The 16695-nt window shown below is 38.6% G+C and overlaps 1 pseudogene; it reads left to right on the forward strand.

Moving 5' to 3' along the window:
- Positions 1 to 276: 276 nt before the first annotated feature.
- LOC149219405 (CBL-interacting protein kinase 23-like) lies at positions 277 to 5155 on the forward strand (annotated as a pseudogene).
- Positions 5156 to 16695: the final 11540 nt, after the last annotated feature.

Below are 16695 nucleotides of genomic sequence, written 5' to 3' on the forward strand. Positions count from 1 at the left end.
AAATATTTGAGTTATGTCTGATAGCTTTGGACCTTCGTCATATGTTTTCGAGCCTCTTACACTATTTTGGAGGATTGAACCCGCGTTATCAAAGGCAAACAGAGCGAAAAGTTGTGGAAGGACAATGGGATTTCCAAGAGCTAAGGCCGCTGCATTACTTGTATCATTTTGTCCGACAATATCCATATGGAGGAGGCGAAGGCAGATATGAAGAATGCAGTTCTGAAAGTGTTCATGTCGAAGATCGAGGAAGCTAAAAGCCAGAACCTTATCAATATGAAGGTTGAATCAATTTTGGAAGATTTGTCTTCGGGATTATTAGAGTCTATGAAGAGACACGTCTTTTGGTCCCGTGGCAAATTCATGGAATAGCTTAATGTATGGGCGCAAGTGTTTGATGAAACAGACGTAGCTCATTATCATCGTGGCCTAGCTTCATAAGACCTCTTTTTCTACGCGAACAGGTGGCAGGGGTGATCAATAGTCACTGTTGTTATAATGAGACATCTGGCAATTATGTTTCCAGGAAAATGATCAAAATGCGTATCAATTCTGTTTTCAGCTTCCCAAATTATCGGCTTTTATTGGAAGCACGCCAGAGAAACTATTTTATAGGAATGACAACCTTGTTTCAAGTGAAGCAGTTGCTGGAACCCGCGCTCGAGGACATAATAGCATGGAGGATTTACAGATTGGACTATTGATTTCTTTGTGCACCTGTAGCAAAAAGGTTAAATCAATATGCTAAATATGTAATACAAAAGTCAGAAGCATAGCAATTTGGGTAGCCTGTAATGTAAACCGCTCTACATAATAGGTGGTCGATTCCCTAAATGTCAGTTGAACCTGTGGTTGTTATATGCATTGAATGGAGCATATCATGGTACCGGTGAATGAGGGAGGTCGAGAGCGCCTGATGAATTAATGTGTTGTTGTGTATGAAAGTTGATTGTCATGTGGTTGTTTGAACAGAGTGTCTGCAAGCTGAATTTCTTATACCTGAAGGATGATGGATGGGCAAGCAGATGATGATTCAAAATATAAAGATGGGGAATACAGAAATCTAATTCTTATTATTGGGATGAAGCAAGGAGATACTTCCAGCAGCTTATTAATGCTGTTGATTACTGCCATAGTAAGGGTGTCTACTATAGGGACTTGAAGCCAGAAAATTTGCTTCTGGATACATATGGAAATCTTAAAGTATCAGATTTTGGCCTAAGTGCACTGTCTCAACAAGTCAGGGATGACGGTTTGCTTCACACTACTTGTGGAACACCCAATTATGTTGCTCCTGAGGTCATCAATGATAAAGGTTATGATGGGGCAACTGCAGACTTGTGGTCATGTGGTGTCATCCTATTTGTTTTAATAGCAGGTTACTTGCCTTTTGATGATCCAAACCTTATGACATTGTATAAAAAGATATATAAATCAGATTTTACGTGCCCTTCATGGTTTTCTTCTGATGCAAAGAAATTAATTACAAGGATTTTGGACCCAAACCCTAAGACACGAATTACAGTACCTGAGATTTTAGACAATGAATGGTTCAAGAAAGGTTATAAGCCACCCAAGTTTAATGAAGAAGAAGATGTAAATCTGGATGATGTTGATGCTGTTTTCAATGGTTCAGAAGAACATCTTGTTACAGAAAAAAAAGGGAAACAAAACCAGAGGTGATGAATGCATTTGAACTTATCTCCATGTCCCAGGGTTTCAATCTTGGCAATCTCTTTGAAATGGACATGGGTATGGTTAAGCGAGAAACGAGGTTTGCATCTAAACGCCCTGCAAACGAGATAGTATCAAAAATTGAGGAAGCTGGAAAGCCTCTTGGATTCAATGTGCAAAAGAGAAATTACAAGATGAAGATGCAAGGTTCAAAGACTGGAAGAAAGGGTCATTTGAATGTAGCTACAGAGGTATTTGAAGTAGCTTCTTCTCTTTTTATGGTTGAAGTCCGCAAGGTTGGAGGTGATACCTTGGAATTTCATAAGTTTTACAAGAACCTTTCGGCAGGCCTAAAAGTATCTCCAGAAAGCAGAGGAATCCGAGCATGCTGTTTGAGTTTGTTTTTAGGAAAAGCTATTGACATTGAAGCCTGGCAGCTAAACAGGATTATTTGCAAATTGTTGTTCATTTGTTGGAATGAGGAAGATCATTAATAAATGTAGCACAGTGTTAGCAGAAAACCAGTGAGGGGGACTGTGTTTTTAAATCACACAGCAGTTTCGTAGCGCGCTACGAAACTGCTGTAGGTGATGATTTAAAGCGCAGAGCAGCTAGTGTAATACTGTGAGCAGGAGTTGTGAAAGAGAGACATCTGTCTATGCCACCTACAGTACATTCAAAAACATGGTAGTACTTCATGCCTGGGGTTGTTAAATGATTTGGGAACATGTTGCTACACTTTCGGAGAAGGTTGGGAGACATAGACCATTATAATAGGAGCACACTTTCTGGTCATTAAATGAGCCATCAGCGCTTTCAAGCATCCCAAGTCAGCATGCATTGCATCCGTAACTCAGCCATATCAGATTAATTGAAGGAGGACAGCTGCCAAAGCATTCAAGAAAGTATCAAGTATACGAGGAGAATGAAATTAGTATTTTAGTTTGATTAGGATTGTGTGTAATTATAGTTCAGCATGTTTGTAATTAATGCATTAGTTAGTAGCATGTAGGAATAGTTAATAGCCACCTTCGAGGCTCCCCTCATGCTGGAGGAGGAAGCTCGAGGTGTTTTAGTTTGCTTGCCTATATATGGGCCAAGGTTAGATGTAAAAAGGGTTGGATACTTTATAGAAAAACAGTGTTGTTTTGGGCCATTGTAAGACCTTTTTGACAGTAATAGTAAAACAGAGTTATTCTCTTCTCAAGATTCTCGAAGGATTGTCATGATCAAATGTAGTGATGATGTGTTGTACTTTATGTTATTTTATGGTTTTGTTGTATGCAATCACTCAGAATTCATAAATATATGCTCTGACTTCCTGTGTATACAGCAAGCTATGTTTTGGTGAAATATGTTTGACATGTAATGCTAAGAGCCTTGATTTCTATGAGGTCACTGTGTTTTCCTTGTTTACTTGATATTATAGACTCCATAGCCCAATGAGAGCCAGTTTGATGTGTTTCCAACCAGTTATGCTTTCATAAGTGAATAAAGAGTTAGCCATCTAGTGTTTGAAGGATTTTATCAAGAGTTGTGAGAGAGCCCTCTCTGATTAGGAAGGCTAATTCCTAATCTAAAGTATGGTCTGAAACAGTTACATGAAACTTGGCTTGGTTGCAGCCCCTAGTACTGGTTTTGTGATAACACACCCCTCCTACGCTACATCTTCAGGCCTGCCAACATAGCTAGATGACTCATATATTCAGTAGAAAAATTGGAGTACATAAACAGTTAGTTGACGATAAACAAGTGGATATTACCCCTACAAGGTAATGTTCTCCTTCAAAGAACTCTCACAAAAATCAGAAACTCAAATTATCTCCTACAAAGATGTCATACTCCAACTGTAATGAGCTAAAATGAGCATATGAGCACTTCAATTCCACATTGAAGCACATAAAAAAACTTCCCTCAACATAAAATAATGAGAAAAGTGAACCTGAGTTGAACCTTGCAAGTTACAGCTGTTGTAGTAGACTTTTGAAGGTGAGAATACCCCTACAAGGCCTTCTCCAAAACACCTTCCAAAACTGCTTCCCAATCTTTATTGATCCATGCACCTTTTGTATCAAACCTTCAAAAAGGCTAATTATATGTATTCAAATCAGAAATTATAAGTCACTAATGGATTCAAAACATCCAAAAACCCCTAAGTGCACTCTTTTAAGCTCAATTTGGCCAAAAACTCCAAGAGTTATGGCTCTCCAAAGCTCCATATGAATTTGATTGTTAATTATCCTACAAAATCAACCAATAGTCTAACTATCCTACAAATTTTCCCTATTTTTCGCTAGTGGAGCGACAATTCTACCCTTTGCCGATGCATTTTGTAGGATCACTAATTTTCCCAATGACCCCTTATCTCCGAAAGTCATGGTCATATAGGCTACATGGGGTCGAGGGCTGGGCATTAATTCCCGCCCCGTCGATTAAGCCCCTAAAAATGAGTTCATGGTATTATGGGTGCCATGGGTCCAAGGGTTGGGCTAACTAACCACATGTCCCTCCAGGCTCCAAAATTATGGCATGTGGTCATGTACGGTGGCATATAACCTTGGGCCTGGCCCCCATCCACTAGTGCTTACCTAAAAGCACTCTTTTCCTTTCACGTTTAGTTATATGCGAGGGATGATGACCATGGGATGGGGCTAACCCCCGATCCCCTTGGTCGTTTCTCCCATGGTCTCATGGGGTGTGTTGACTGGGGGCCAGGGGCTTAGCCTCGACCCCTCCCTTCATTGGGCATGACATTAATCTTTATATATTGGTTTTACCCATATGTTAATAAGAATCATTGTGTAATGTATTGGTAGAGCGCTCCATTGTTGGAAGGGAGATCATGGGTTTGAATCTCGGTTGGGCTTCCAGCTGACCCATGCCAAAATTTTAATTGACCTCAGGGTGCAACATGGTAGCCTATGACTGAGCCACATGGCACCCAATCATTGGTCCAAATAAAATATGACACAACCAATCAAATGTGCCCAATGAATCAGATGATGCCACTTTTCCACTTATGGTTGGCTCGTACATGTACGGTCACCCTGCTGACTTAGCAGTATGGTCAACCCAGTCAACAGACCTGCCCAAATTTTATATGTTTGGGAAAATGATCAAAATGCGATATCTGGAGCATACGGTGTCAGATTGAGGTGAAATGAATGTCGTTGGATTCATAACGATGAGAAATTCAATTTGGCGCTAGTTTCAAGACTTTCTGGGCACTTTCATTTTTGAGCTAAAAATTGATCACCTGATCACACCTCCCCACTAGGAACTTTTGGACTCCAAAAGTTTACTTCCCTAGTCAATATAAAGAGGCTAGAACTCAAAAACACCCAAAAACTCAATCCAAAATGCATACTTTTCAATTGGTGCCCTTCAAGCCCCAATCAAGGCACTTCACCTTTCTTCTTCATGGAGAGCTATTGTTTTGTTAAAAATTGAGCCAACATTCTTATTGCAGATGCAAGAATAAAATACTAATGAGTGGAATATGAACATTCTCTTTAATCTCATCTTTGCACGTCTCAAAAAAACTTAATCTTGAAGTTAAAATGTTGAAGACAAACTTGATTTCATCTTGGAATTCAGAAACAACATAAACTTGTTTTAACGTCTTCAAGCTGAGCTTGTTCATCAAAAATACATTGCTGCAAAATTTTCCATGATATAATTGGTCTTGCCTACAAAATATAGTCATATTGTACAATTTTGAAAACAAAGATTCTATTCACACATATTTCATATTGAATACTTGTATTATTGAATACACAAAAAACCTTGTAGACAACTTTGAATGACAATCTTGTACATTCACAATAGTCATTGAACATGTGGACTATAAATAAGCCAATACATACATCAATGAAAAACATAAACTTGTTGAACATAGTGACAATGATTGTTCAGTTTACAAAAGTACCTAAGCAAGTAAACAACAACAATTAATTACAAAATTTACAAAACAACTTTACAATAAGTCTACCAAAAATTTGCCTCTCCCAGGCTTATGGGTTCTCTTCTTGCGTCATCCTTTCCTTGAAGGTTTCTTAGTATTTTTGCGAGTCCTCTTTGCCACTTCTTGAATTATGTTACACTATCTATTTTCCCTTCTTTGAACGAAGCTCTAGATGTAACTTCTAACATCGTTAAGTGTCATGCCCATGCATCTTCCAATGAGTACAGAAGAACTTCCTCTTGTTTGCTAACATAGAAGTTCTCTCATGCAAAGGAGAGTCATTATGCTTGATGCCTAGAACTTGATATTATTTTAACCATTATCATATGTTGCTGACATATAGCCATGCATTGTCAAATTCATCATAAAAAGTACAAGGATACTTATTCCACAAGTATAAAATTTCCATGCATTGGAAAACACCCATGAGAGTTATACCTGTCTCTAGGGTTGTAGCTTTGACAGAGTGGAGTGGACGATGTCATGCAATACCCCTTCAAGCATTCATCTCACTTGGGAGATGAATGAACATATCACAAGGTGGTGATATCTCATCCTCAAATGGTTGATGTGCCTCAAGTCATTTGCAGCATTCTCCAAACTCCCTTCGACCATATCCCAATCCTGGATACTTCAGTCTCTCCTCAACCATAATTAGATTGGTAGTACCTTGGCCATTTATGTCGATGCCACCACCTTCATAACCCATCTTGATAAGCAACTTCATATCTATACCTTTGGTATGTTTCTCAAACATTGCAAAAGAAGTGTTATGCACATAAGTAGAAGGAACGGAACTTGCGATGTTAATTACCTCCTTAAACTTGTCATTCATATTTTCAATTTTTGATGATGACGATGATGGCAAGCTTGTAGATGACTCTAGAGACCCACTCTTATCCACTGGAATATGGTGTGCTTCTTGAATATGTTTGCAAAATTCACATGCATCATCTTCCACATATGGTCCAAAAACACTATTTGGACCATGACCACATACTAGCCTCATTCTTGAGGTTTCTCTTGCTGGTACAGGAGTAGAACTTTTTGCAACTTTCTCTTTAAACACATGTTGCAACTGAAGTCGCATGTGCCTCTCCTCCTCTTCAGTCATCTCTAGAATCCTTCTGAATTCTATGTTTTCCATACAAAGAGCCAAATTCTGCTCCTCTAGCTCTTGGAGACTCTTTTTGCTTCCCATTCTTGCAACTTTGTCAACTAGTGCTCTGATACCAACTTGATCTGAAATTTGAATAGGTGGTTTCTTCCTCTTTTCCAAAATCAAATAAAACAGTAAATAGGACCATGTTGACACTTTTCAAGATAACATGGGTCTTGAACAAACATGTTTTTCCAATGTCTCTTTAAGTCATGAATTAGTATTCACATGTAACTTAACATAAGAAACATGACAACATATAACTCATGCAGGCGTAATGAATAGATAACAAAATATTTGTTGATGGAGTTCAGCCCTCTTGGGCTACATCTCTGGGCCTATAAACATAGCTAGACTCATATATTCAGTAGAAAAATTGGAGTACATAAACAGTTAGCTGATGATAAACAAGTGGTAATTACCCCTACAAGGTAATGTTCTCCTACAAATAACTCTCACAAATAGCAACAACTCAAAGCACCTCCTACAAATATGTCATACTCCAACTGTAATGAGCTAAAATGAACATGTGAGCACTTCAATTCCACATTGAAACACATAAAAAAACTTCCCTTAACATAATGAGAAAATTCAACCTTAGCTAAACCCTGCAAGTTACGGTTGTTGTAGTAGACTTTTGAAGGTGAGAATACCCCTACAAGGCCTTCTCCATGCCCAAACACCTTCCAGAACTACTTCACAATCTTGATTGATCCATACACCTTTTTTCCTCAAACCTGAAAAAATACTACTTAGATGTTCTCAAATCAAAAATTAGTGGTCACCAATGGATTCAAAACATTTAAAAATCCCTAAGTGCACTATTTCTGAGCTCAATTTGGCAAAAAAATCCAAAATTTATGCCTCTCCAAAGCTCCATATGAATTTGACTGTTAATTGTCCAACAAATTCGACCAACAGTTTAACTATCCTACAAATTTGCCCTATCTTTTGCTAAGAGAACAACAATTCCAACCACTACCGATGCATTTTGTAGGATCATTAATTTTCCCAATGACCCCTTAACTCTGAAAATCATGGTAATATAGGCCACATGGGGCCAAGGGCTAGGCCTTAATGCCCGCCCCAGCTGTTTGAGCCCCTAAACACCAAGTCGTGGTCTTATGGGTGCCATGAGTACAAGGGCTAGGCTAACTTCCCTACCTTCCTGTTAGGCCCCAAAATTCTAGCACGTGGTCATGTGTGGTGGCATATGACCCTAGGGTTGGCCCCCATCCACTAGCGCTTACCTCCGAGCACTCTTTTCCTTCCACGTCTGGTTATATGCGAGGGGTGATGATCATGGGTTGGGGCTAACCCCTAAGCCCATTGGTCACTTCTCCCATGGTCTCATGGGTTGTGGTGACCGGGGGCCATGGGCTTAGCCCTGGCCCCTCCCTGCATTGGGTATGACATTAATATTTATATATGGGTTTTACCCATATGTTAATAATAATCATCTATAGTGTATTGGTAGAGCGCTTTGTTGTTGGAATAGAGGTCATGGGTTTGAATCCCGGTCGAGCCTCTAGCTGACCCATGCCAAAATTTTAATTGACCCCGAGGTGCCATGTGGCAGCCCATGACTAGGCCACATGGCACCCAATCATTGGTCCAAATAAAATATGCCACAACCAATCAAATATGCCTAGCTACCAATGAACCAAATGATGTCACTTTTCCACTTCTGGTTGGCTCGTACTTGTATGGTCACCCTACTAACTCAGTAGTATAGTCAACCCAGTGACCTACCCTGTCAACAGATCTGTCCAAATTTTACATGTTTGAGAAAAGGATTAGAATGCGATATCTAGAGCATACGATGTCGGATTGAGGTGAAATGAATTTCATTAGATTCATAACAATGAACACTTCGATTTGGAGTTGGTTTCAATACTTTCTAGGTACTTTCATTTTTGAGCTAAAAAATGATCACCTAATCACTAAGATGCCTAGGCTCAAAGCATATCACAGCTGCTATAATATCCAAACTTTGTCTCTGCCATATTTTCCCTGCATAACCCAATCAACAATTATAAAGTGCAATAGCTACATATAACCTTATAATTTTCTTCTTCTAGACTAAAATTACAATTGAAGCATATTTAATTAGATGAAGTAAAATCACCTTGTTGAGGGTGCAAGAACATGAATAATTGACTTGCATTGAGGAACAACTCTGCAACATACCAAATATTTCACCTCTATTGAATCTAGCCACTCCGGGCACCATTGATATTTCCACATCCTCTTGATGGTTTCAATTAACTTATGATTTTTCTACTTCACTTGAAATTTACCAGTTCTATGACATAATGTCTTTCTTAATGAAGACTTGGCCATTAAACCTTTTGTATGTATTTGGTTAGTATATGGAAATTTAGACAAAAAAAACACTAACTTTTTCCATTGGTCTGGTTTCCAATCTGGCAGACTGCGGCAAAAAAGTATTTATATTATGTAATTTGATATTAGTTTAATAGAAAGAAGATTATTTACAAAAATAAAAATAAAATAAAAAAGTAAAGTTAAAAGCTAATTAATTAGGGTTTCATTGCCGCAAGGCAAAGGAGGTCAACATAACTTTTAATCTACATATTGTAAAAACTTAAAAGGCTTTCCAATGAGCTTGTGGCATATGAACATGAAAAAAGAACTTAACACTTCCCTCCATGGCACAAGCCCTCTATTTTAGAGGCCCCAAAATTTCTCTAACATAACCCTGAGAGAGTAGATGATGAGTAGTTACCTTTTAAGTGAAATTATGGAAAAGTCCCAAGTACTCATGATTCTCCTCCCTGTGATTATGCATGACTAAAAAATACATAAGATATCTACATAATGAAAACTACTTGCATGACATTGTGTTCAATTGGAAAAAATCATGGAAAATATGTGGAAAAATCAATTGTTAAGCTTGAGAAAACTTGGCAAAATAATTCAGACGACAATGTTTTATCACAAAATAAATGAATTTAATTGAAATATTTGTTATGGTTTATGAGGTAAGTAATCAAGATCTTTGCATATCCATTTCTTCCAAGAAAAAAATTAGGGGCTAAATTTCGCAAATTGGCTAATTTTCCATGTCTTTTTTTCCAAAAAGAAAAGATTCACCCATTTCCATGTTTTTTGAAAAATATTCTCCATATTCTATAAGATAGAGTTATTCTACTTTAAAAATCATTAATATTTTTTAGAAACTACATAAACTCTTTAGAAATTTTAATTTTTTTACAAAAAAATCACCAAACACTTTTTTAGTTGCATATTAATGGTTATTCAGATTTGTCAAAGTTTCTACACTTTCAAACGAGTATGGATTCTTAAAATTTCCATGATCTATGTTGACACTTTGCCTTCTTCATTGTAATTTCATCTTCAAAACTAATTAATAACACTTGAAAAATGAAATGATAGATAACTAAAATCACTTAATATTAAATAAATAATGATGAGCTTCTTCTTCTTACTTTAATGTGGTTTTAGAATTGTATTTTTGCACTGAGAGTGTAATACCCCCTCCCAGGTGTACCCAAAGTAACCATGCCAACGAGGGTAAACATGAGACGAGAGGCTACTATGATCAAATTTGACCTCCTATGTGAACTTAAGAAAGTGGAATCGACAGAACATCACACACAATCATCCAACATCATCAATAGAACCCTGAGGAGACAAGTCATCCACTCAGACAGCCTGTCACTGTGTCCCACTACTATTCTGGATATTTTAGCCAAAGTCGCTCTTATGCTATGGGAAAGGGAGCGAATAGCAACCTTAATTCGCTCTCATAGGCCTGCCTGCCAGCGACTGTGGACCAAAATTTCCAGTTTTGTGTCAACCACCCCAAGATTTAAGCCACTTTTATAGCCCATAATCTTGGACTCTGCCTAGAACTTGGTACAACCTTCATAATTTATTAGATACATGATAACAATTTTTATCAATCAAAATCAACCTTAGAACTAGGCCTAAAAATCCCCAACCAGGACTAACATTTTGTCAAACACTTTGCATCAATGCAACCTACAGATCTAGGATATAAGTTAGAGCATAAATGACTGAAACAACTTAAAAAGCATAACCAGAAGGATCACCTCCTTCTCCATTGAACTACTACATCATCAATTAGATCTTGCATCCATCCATTTAACAGTTACATGTAAATACATGAAATGACCATGACATGGACCAGTCATTTAACCATGCTTATAACTAGCATAAAACCATGTAAATATCAAAGGAATGACAACCATTAAATCCACATATAAATCAGTGTAAAAGTAATAGAACTTAGCTTTTATTAATCATGGGAAAATTTGACTAGGTTCGGGACTTCCACATACCACCCGACCATAAACATGGCTGAACCAAATCTCCCTTTCACCCAGTCACCCCCATGCCATATTCCAAGCATGAATGTGGAATCTCATAGAACAACAAATCCAAGAACAAGAAAGGGAATCCAGAGGTTAAACCACCTCCACCCTCATCAAAACATGATCACACCAAAACTGGTGCTCCAATCACAACTGAACATAACTTGCAATCCCATCCAGAATACATCACTATCCTTGAGGAATTTTCCATCTCCTTGTCTCTCAGGCTTTACTGCAATCCAAACCTGGATCACTAAGCCATAAATCGATATATCTCCTTCAGGCTTTACCGTGTATCTTGCCAAAACTGATCAATGGATTCCTAGGCCTTTGGGAATGGAACTTGAGACCACCTCCGCCCTGAATTCTGAAATCCATCTGGAAAACCAAAGCTAAAAAACTGAAATAAACATCCCAACACTATGGCATCCAGAAAAAGGAAAAGCTATGCTGAAAACCACTATCATAACCTAGCAAAACCATGCCACCGACAGTAAGAGAACCATACACCAACATGCAAAGCCATGCATGTCCAAACTAGCTAGGAAATCACACATGCAAAAGGTTATATGCAAGTATTCATGCTCAAGTTGCTTGATCCTGCTTTCCTTTCCTTGATCCTTTCTTGCTTTCCTTTCCCTTTGTTTGTTTTTCCTTCTTTGATCCAAAGTTAGAGTGCTCCAAGAAAACTCTAAGTGATCAAGAGTGAGAGAGAGAGAGAGAGACAATAATGAGAGAGCTCCAAAATTGAACTTGACAAAAGCCATGAACTACTCCTCAGCAACCTTTTTATGCATGAGGCCTCTAATTTCTTCATTTTCCATTATTTTCCTTCATTTTCCTCCTCACATGAAACTTGTGACCTTTCACCTTACTTTTCTCCTAATTTCCTTTATTTTCATTAATAAATGTGCCAAAATGCCTTTTTTCCTTTTAATGTCTTTGCCTTATCCTTTTCCAATTTCCCTTAGCCAAAACAAACATCCATTGATGCCCACTAGGATATCTTTGCGCAACACTCAGCTTGGAATAAGTGTCCCTTAACCATGGTCTTATTTTTCCTTTGTTAATGTTTATTACATGGAATTTTCACCAGGGTTGTTACAGAACCCTCCCCCTTGGGGAATAACGTCCTCAGTGTTAAACCACACCATGACCTTAGCAAAACCGCTGAAAAGAAAACATACTTCCCATGGAGCTTTATAACTTAGCTCATTGCAGTATTTATAATGAAAGACCTTCTCAAAAGAAAAACATCATGACAACATGACAATATAACAACCATAATAATATGACACCCATACTGCTTGTTGGAGCTTTATAACTTAGATTGTGGCAGTATTTTCATCCATATACATATACCAAAATATCAGCAAGACATATTCCAAACATATACCAACATCAAATCAAAACTACTTTGCCTCAACCGAAAAACAATGAAGGGTATAGGACCTGCATCTGATCCGCCATCTCCCATGTAGCTTCTTCAAGCCCAAAGTTCTTCCACTAGACTTTAACTTTCTCTATGGCTCTCTTCCTAAACATGAGATGTTTCCACTACAATATGCATTGAGGTTCCAACTTGAACTCTCCTTCTTGCTCCACCTGCAATACAAACCGATCAATAACATGATCAACATCCTTTATATACTTCTTAAGAAATGAATCACGGAAAACATCATGGAAATTTCATTATTGGAGGCAGTGCAAGTTAATATGTCACTGGTCCAATCCTCTCAAGGATCTCAAAAGGCCCACAATACTGTGGTTCCAACTTGGCACATGGACCAATCCTCAAAGATATTTTCTTGGTATTGATGCATAAATACACATTCTCCCCAACCTGAAACTCTTTAAACAACTTGTTCCTATCTACATAGCTCTTCTACCTATCTTGTGATGCCTTTAGATTCCTCTTTATAACCTACATTTCCTACTCCATGTCTGCCAGCATATCCGATCCAATAAGTACTATGTTCACTAGATCACTCTAGTTGATGGGAGTGTTACAACTTCATCCATACACTGCCTCAAAAGGACTCATCTTCAATGACTCCTGATAACCATTGTTGTATGCAAACTCAGCCAAAGGAATATACTTCTCCCATTTCCTCTACTGGTGGCTCACATACATCCTCAGTATATCCTCCAAAAGCCTATTTATCCTCTCTGTTTGTCCATCTATCTGCGGATGGTAAATTGTATTGAAGGCCAACTTTGTACCCAAGCCTGCAAATAGCTCCTTCGAAAACTTGGAAGTGAACTTTACATCCCTGTCAGACACATTTTTCTTTGGAACACTATGCAGTCTCACTATATCTCTGATTAACACCTGTAATACCTCATTGGTTGAATATGGAGTCTTCACTAGAATGAAGTGAGCTATCTTGCTCAACTTGTCAACCACGACCATAATAGAATCATGTTGCTTCGATGTCCTCGGAATACCCGTAATGAAATCCATGGAAATGACCTCCCATTTCCATTCTAGAATCACTATCAGTTGTAGTAAACCACCTAGATGCTTACATTTCACCTTTACCTGCTAACAATATAGGCATCTAGCCACGAACTTTGCCACTTCGTTCTTCAAATTCGACCAATAATAGAACTTCTCTACCATCATCAACGTCTTCTAATATCCTAGATGACCCTGAGTATGGTTTGACGTGGAAATACCTCACAATAAGCTTCTTGAGCTCACTGCAATTTGGCACATAGATATTGTCCCTGAATCTCACCAAACCATCTGTCGTGAGACGATAGTCGACATCTTGATCAACTTTACCTATACTCTATTTTAACCTATGCATGATCTCCATGTATTTGTCATCTTGTTGTCTTGCCTACAAGATCCTATCCTGTAACTCTATCCCATAAGAGCTCATAGTTATTATGTGATTTACATGTACCTTCCTTCTAAGAGCATCTGCAACTCGGTTCTCCTTCCCTTCGATATATCCTATCTCGAAGTTGAACTCACTAAGGGAAGCCAACCATCTAGCTCCCCTGGAATTTAGATTTGGCTAGTTAAACAAATACCTCAACCCATTGTGATCACTCATTAGCACAAACCATATGCCCAGAAGATAATGTCTCCACATATTCAATGCATGTATGATCGCTGCCAACTCAAGATCATGTGTTGGGTAGTTCTGCTCATGCTCATTCAGTTTTTGTGACTCAGAGCACACTACCTATCCTTCTTGCATGATAACTCCACCAAGTCCTCTCTTGCAAGAATCTGTACACACTACAAACTCCTTGTCTGGATCCACAATCTTTAGCATTGGTGCACGTGTCAACCACTGCTTAAGTTGCTCAAAACTAGTCTCACATTCCTTTGTCCATTCAAACTTCTTAGTACTTACCTTTCCTCTACAATGAATTGATAGGATATGAAATGCATGAGAAGTTCTTGATGAAACTCTTGTAGTGATCTAGGTGGCTCTAGAGAGACACACAGGACAAAGAGGGCTCAAAAATCAAAGTGCTCAGAATGACTTTGACCCAAGACCAGATCGTAGATCTCGTCGTCCTGATCGTGGAGGTGTGAATGATTCATCAAACGGAGCTCATATGCGAAAGATAGAGCTCTTCAAAGTTTGACATGACAGGGGAAAAGTGGGGCCCACAGTGTGCCACATGGCATCCCAATAAGCACATGGGACCCACATGGCAGCCCATCAAACATTGACACTTGGCGTTCTTTCATTGGTCTCCTAAACTTGCATAAGAGACAAAAATCATGGAAAATGGTTATTAAATAACCATATAACAAAATTTGTTTTAATATATAGTTATTAAAATAACTATATAAAACAATCAAACAATAAACAGAATATATATGGTTCCAGGATCGACAGTCATAACCCCTGTCGAACCCTTTAAAAACCATCACATGTATTTTAAGGCCGACGGGCCACAACCTCCCACTGACCAAATCGCAATTGCAACCAAAAAAACAAGTCAATATATGGTTTCAGGATCGGCGGCCATAACCCCCGTCGAACCCTTCTCCACAACCCTCCGCCTATATATATCACAACCATATATTGTTAAAACATTGTATTATGGGGTGGGCGCAGGCCATTGGCGGTGGACTCGGCCCACACCCTATCGGCCCAACCATATATGTATGCGCTGATTAATACGTGCCGTTCTTTGGGCCAATCGCTCACACACCTTAAATCGCACCGATTTAATCGGCGTCGATCAGGCTAATCATCGATATATATATCGGCAATACCCCTTGAATTGCGTCGATATATACGCTGATGACCATGCCGATCGCCGATTTGGAATGCCGATCACCAATATTAGTACGCCAATCGCCGATAATGTTAATAGTGTGGGGTTTAAGGGGCGGGCCACCCAATGTGGACCCAACCCCCATTAATGTACCATTTCGGTTTTTAAAAGAAACTGTGGTGTATTATTTCGGGAGAGGCAGGATTTGATCCCCCAACCTCTCCTCAACCAAATTCTGAATTTGCCATTGAGCCATAACTGCTCACGTTGGTAAATCCACCTAGCTATTTTATTTAAACTCGGAGTTTTTACTTCTGCACAAAGTTTGAGGAGGCAGAATGCGGGTACGGATTTCAAGGCAAATTAATTAATATTTTAATGCAGTGGCCATAAATTTTGCAGGAAGACAAAATTTTCACTTTGTCAGAATTTGAAAAATTTTATATGGTTTTTACATCTCTCATCCCCACGAACACAATGGTGTTGTTAGTTTCTCCATCAGAGGTCTGCATTTTTCAGTCATTTCCAAATTGCACGTGGAACCATGATTTCAGCAAAAATAGGGAGCAGAACCATGAGCCATGAAATTTTCACGAGGCAAAATTTTGATATGTCAGAATATAGTCAAGTTTATACTTGTTTTTCATGGTTTTCTATAGGGATCGTAATGGCAAGATTAGATTCGCCATCTGAGTTGCAGATTTCCAGTCCATCCATCAGCGAAATCTTTGAGGAATCCTAGGGGAATCTAAAAGATTCCTTGAGTCTAGAATTCTCAACTTCTCAGAATTCGTATTTTGGACAGTCAATTCAGTGCAACTCGATGCCACAAATCTGATGGTGTCTTCAGATTTCTTATTCTCTCATTTATTCTTCTAGTCACTTTTCTAAGTGCCAATGCAGATGTCCACATTCTTGTGCGAGCAGCCATCTTCATACGATCGATGCCTTGAGATCGATGGTCCAAGCAGCTTCAGCGATGTGACATCCACTTCTTCAGATGGCCCTTGGTTGTGAGGTATATGATGTGTTCATGTACTTCTTCTTTATGTGTTATGTTGCACAGGTCCTTGATTGATGTTAATGCAGGATCTTGTTTATTACATGTTGTCATGATTCCTTGCTTGATTTGATGTGGAATCTTCTATGTGATGTACTTGTTGTCATAACTCATCATGTTATGCTTTAAGATCCCTTGTTATATGTTTCTGGGATACTCTTGTTGTCATCATGCATATGTTTTGCATTGAGATCCCTTTTGTGCC

Source organism: Pinus tabuliformis, chromosome Q, assembly GCF_031772625.1.
Source record: "Pinus tabuliformis cultivar Carrire ecotype Pingquan chromosome Q, CPIR1, whole genome shotgun sequence".
Taxonomy (NCBI): Eukaryota; Viridiplantae; Streptophyta; class Pinopsida; order Pinales; family Pinaceae; genus Pinus; species Pinus tabuliformis.